This window comes from Tiliqua scincoides, chromosome 4 (assembly GCF_035046505.1).
Source record: "Tiliqua scincoides isolate rTilSci1 chromosome 4, rTilSci1.hap2, whole genome shotgun sequence".
Taxonomy (NCBI): Eukaryota; Metazoa; Chordata; class Lepidosauria; order Squamata; family Scincidae; genus Tiliqua; species Tiliqua scincoides.
The window spans coordinates 54,684,605-54,689,812 of NC_089824.1; the positions used below are offsets into that span (position 1 = coordinate 54,684,605).

Genomic DNA, 5,208 nt, shown 5'->3' on the forward strand with positions numbered 1-5,208 from the left:
AATTTCATGCAGAATGCAATGAAACAAACCAAGTTGAAATAACTCTAGTCTATCAAAAATTATAGCCAAAAAACCAGCAGGGTGGGTCAATGGTGCATCCGTACATCCACTTCCTGGGGCAATGCCATGCCCACTGCATGGGAGGAGGTCCAGCATGGGGGTGTTGTGCTGGTCTTCCACACGGTGTGGTGCAAACCCTGACATCACAATGGTTGGCAAATGGTTGGCATCCTTCAGTCTCGAAAGACTATGGTATAAGCCTACAGCACCCGGTATTCCCAGGCGGTCTCCCATCCAAGTACTAACCAGGCCTGACCCTGCTTAGCTTCTGAGATCAGATGAGATCGGGCATCCACATTGACATCACTGCAATCAAGACAGGTACAAGTTGAGGGCCCATGCTCATCATAGGGTCTGGCCAACCCTTGAACCCTCAGTACCAGTGGCAGAGGACACGCCTAACATACCATCAAGGTGGGCAGAGGGTTTGCCACTGATGGTCTACTGTAGAGCCCAGAGCCTTCAACCAGCTGACACACATTAGCCTTGGGTTCATTCTTTCCTCATCTGTGCGCCTTCCACTTCTGCTTTTCGTTTGGAATAAATATCATGTTGTTATATAACAACATGTTTCCCACTGTAGTTAGGCAACAAATCAGAGTCTGAAATCATTATTTGATCTTGCTTTACTTAATTGTGGTTTGCACAAACCACCATTTCTCACATTTATACATAGGTATATTGGGGAACTCTGATTTTTTGCAAGTGACAAGTCAGTGTTTATAGTTGTCCACAAGGGAAGAGGAAATCCCTTATGCTGGTTTACCTCCTCTGTTGGGTCTTCACAGATCTGCTGGGATGCAGAAGGTTCCGACTTTCCTGCTGGTGCTCTGGCAGCATGCGCTGCTGAAACATTCATTACAGCTGTACAGCAACTGGCACCAGTGAAGTGCATTCTGTGGCATGGCAGCCAAATAGGATTGGGCTGTCAGTCAATAATATGTTATGTTCTCATCAGTTATGAGCCTGCTAACTGGGTTAAGCCATTTCTGTCCAATGTTGCATATATGCAACAGGGATCAAATGTGTATACATGTGTGCTGGGCAGAAATAGGTTTTTAAGCAGCAGTTTTAAGTGGTAGATTGAGTGGGGGAAGAGCAACTGTCCCTCTTCATTCCTGCATAGCATCCTTTGTAGTGGCAGTTTGCTGACAGCTCTTTTTTGTGACATTTTTACATTGTAAGTCCTGTGGGAAAAGGAACCATTTTAAAATGTATTTTGCTATGTAAACTGGTTTGTGAATTTTTTTTAAAGTGGTACTTAAATATTTTATAACAACTGCAAACTTCCCAAGTGGTGAGAAGTCCTGAGGAAGTGTTGCTTGGATTTTACTTCCTTTGGAAGAGAGATCTAAGGAGACATGTAGTGTTTTTGTAATATTTAGCTTATTTACAAATACTTGTAAACCAGTAGAGAATAGGTGGATGTGCAGGCATCATGTGCACAACTACAAGGCTACAGTTCTGTTACCTCACATCAGATCTCCAGAGAGGTGTTCCTCTACCTCAACATGTCTTCAGTTAGCCCTCAGCTATGGCTCTGTTTCTCAATCACTCTGTTCCAAACAGGAAGTTGCTTGATTTCTTTGTTCCTTCTTGCACACATACACAGCCTTAAATCAACTCCTCTCATTAACTTGGGGTAAGCTCTTTTAAGTTCTGATGACTTTCTACATTTCAGATATTCCAGAGAGCAATCTGGATATCTCCCTTTGAGGGCCAAAACAAGCATGCATTAATTGGAAGCATCTCTGTTTTCTTAAAAAGCTGCTGGGGGGGGGGGGAGGAGGAACTGGGTTCATTCCTTCCCTGCACATTCTTTTTATCCTGAAAAATCATCCAGTAATTTGCAGGGATGGGCAAGTCAAGAATGGTGTGACTCAAGTCGAGTCATAAGTCTCCATCCCCTGAGACTTGACTCAAAAACAAGTCACAATGTGGGCACTTTCCAAGTCATCAAGAGCATTTTTGTGACTCAAAATGATTTGAGTCTCGAGTTGTTCCCTTTAAAAACCCAGCCGTGGGAAAAACGGGGCTGCTGCCAGGCTGTGTGTTTGTGTCGGAGTTCTCTTTAAACACTATCCTGCTGTCCCATCCCATCTGTAAACAATATGGGACAGATTGCATGAGAGCTGGAAGAGAAGTGGCAAGAGGGAGGAGCTTCATGCGAAGCAACTGCAGGGCTTACCAGGACAATCTAATTCTTTGCAGCTCTACTCAGAAGTAGGCCCCTTTTGTGCCAGTTGTTCAATGAGGCTCCCTTCTCCCAAGTATCAACAGAGCCATGCGTTTGGAAAGCATGATTGGGAACTGCCTCCTTTCCCTCCCTGGTCTTCTCCAGCCAATCCCAAGGCAAGAACCCCCTTGGGTTCCTCCTTCTGCCCTATCTCAGTCAAAGAAAATACCAGACCATCCATTCTTCATCCAATGATCATTGGTTCATTCAGAGATGAGCAAGAGACCCTGCTCCCGCTTTCTGCCTCCTGTTCATTGCAAAAGCAAACATTAACCTTTCCCTGCCTCCTGGCTGGAACTTCCCTGCTGCTCACCTGGTCTGAATGATGGTACCATGAGGTCTTTCACGCTGCAAAAACAGTAAGGAAGTACACCCAGACAGACTCAAGTTTACGTGCCTGGGGAGGTCCCTTGACTTTAGTGTTTTGCTGAGTATTCCATTCACATGACAAGTATACACAAGTCAGCAAAAAACATGCATTTTGTGACTCATACTTGAGTTCCCATTGCTGCTGAAGCAAAATCACCACTTCAGGGACAAATCATTTCAGGATAAAAGTGCACAGGACAGATTAAGCTCCTCCTTGCCATATGCCCAAATTCCAGCCAGAACTGCCTCCTGATGCCCCTGCTTTTAAGAAAAAAAAAGGTGCTTATGGTTGGAAGCACACATTTATTTTACCATAAGACATATCTACTGACCATTAAGAAATACTAATGTCCTTTTGTCACTCTTACTGTGATCAGACATTGCTTTAAGGCAAATCTACAGTGAAAGCCCTATTCACCATAAACCCATGACAATAATCTCTGAAATCTCATAAGATTTTATGTTAGAAGCTGCCTCTACATCGGAGCTTTGAAGGTGGCATGGTACACATCCAAGCCCAACAGATCTCATATGGCCATGTTTTGAGCCCTGTTACTGTTTAGATTCATACACATCACACTTGGCCTCACCATAACTGTGGTATCAACAAAGGCCATACATTTTGCATAGCAATGGTGTCAAGAGTGATCTGGCTTTTGAACATGTCCTGACAATCTCTTGACTGCTGTCACATGCTCGCTTTGAAGACAAATTGTAAACTTCTGCTGGTCTAGGGAAGCCTAGCTGGTGACTGGTGTTAGCTGTGCTGAACATAAAACTGGAATATTCTGGAGTACTGAGCATAAAACTGAGTTGTGATAAGCATGACACTTCACTAGCTGAACTGGCTACCAGTTAATGCAAGGTGTTGATTTTGACATCAGCTGTGGCTTAACATAAATCAGATTCATAACCTCCTAGCTTGCAATGGGAACTTACTGGAGTCCTCCATGCAGAATTGTTCACACTGATTTTATTTGGATCATTAAAAGCAATAATATTTTTAAAAATTAATATAATTAATATAGAATTATTTAAAATGGGGGATTTTGGCTTTGTGTAATGGGTTGGGCTGTATAGACATTAGATTTCTTCTAGACCTAAAGCTTTTATAAAAATCAAAATGACAATCAAACTTCGTGCTTTAATGTATACAGAATAATTTTCCTTTCCAGCAATTCATATTTTCACCAGCAGATGGCTCAGCAATGAGTCACATTGCAAAACATTTTGTTTGCTATGGGAACTACTGATCGCCACATTCTCTTGTTGATTCATCCCCTTAAGACTGAGTCACATGACAAATAACCAGGTTAACCAATAGATAGAAGCCTTCCTCCTGTAGTGCTAAGAATTACAACACTAGTCAGACCATTTGACGTCAGTGGTATGCAGACAGAAAGGTTACACCCAGCTGACCAATACATTGAGCTGAATTCTAGCTGCAGCTCCAGAAGCTCCCATAACTGAACCAATAGCAGCATCACACATGGAGTTAGGACAATCCAAGTAAAGTCAAATTCCTGTGCACACTTTTCTGCAAGTAAGCCTCACTGAAATTAGTGTGGCTCCTTTGCAAGGAAAGGGAGCCACATTAATTTCACACTAATTTACAGCTTGCACAGGGGCAAGCTGTAGGTATAGTGTTATTGTTAAAAATCGTTTAGAGTTATTAAAAATAATAAAGCATTTTACAAATAATCCCTTTCAAGTTAAATCAGAATGTTTAATTCAGAGAATGCAGTAAAATGAAGTCCTCAATTGATGGAAAATATGTGCAAAACTTGATAATAGATTGCTTATCAAAATAGAACATAAATGAAATCTGCATATGCTCCTTCTTTTTCCTACACAGACTATAAAGCTCATGAAGGGGATCAGCCATGAAATGAATCATAGCAGTGTTTCTCAAACTGTGTGTCTGGACCCACTAGGTGGGCCGCAAGTCAATTTCAGGTGGGTCCCCCTTCATGTCAATATTTTATTTTTAATATATTAGACTTGATGCTACCATGGTATGTGACTGCATTTGGGGAAATGTTACAGACCTATACTTTTAACAAGCTACTATGTATATGCTTTTAACAATGCTAGTAAGTGGGACCACCGGGTAGATGGGACTCGTCAGCCTGGGAAGGCAGCTCATCTGAGAGAAGGAAAACTCTGATCCCAAACCTCCACTGCCTTGTGGCTACATCCAGTTATGGAAAAGGCTTCAGGAGTCAACCTCGAGGCAAAATCCGGAGCCAGAGTCCCTGAGGCAGTTCATGGCTGAACCCAGTCACGTTCTGGCAACTCCTGCGATGCCGCTGGAACCAACCGTATTGGCATCTGCCTTTCCATTGGACCATTTCAGTGACGTGGAGAGGGGGGATTTGCTGCATGGGTAACAGCCTATCCTCCATACCTACTTTACCCAGGCTTCGCGCACTGGAGAGGACACTCTGTTCCAGAACCACCATTCAGAGTGTGACACCATAGTCTTCCGAGACTGAAGGATGCCAACAAGTAAGTGGGACTTACTCCTGGGTATGTGTGGGTAG

The 5,208-nt window shown here is 43.0% G+C and overlaps 1 pseudogene; it reads right to left on the reverse strand.

Moving 5' to 3' along the window:
• Positions 1–257: 257 nt before the first annotated feature.
• LOC136650085 (5S ribosomal RNA) lies at positions 258–374 on the reverse strand (annotated as a pseudogene).
• Positions 375–5,208: the final 4,834 nt, after the last annotated feature.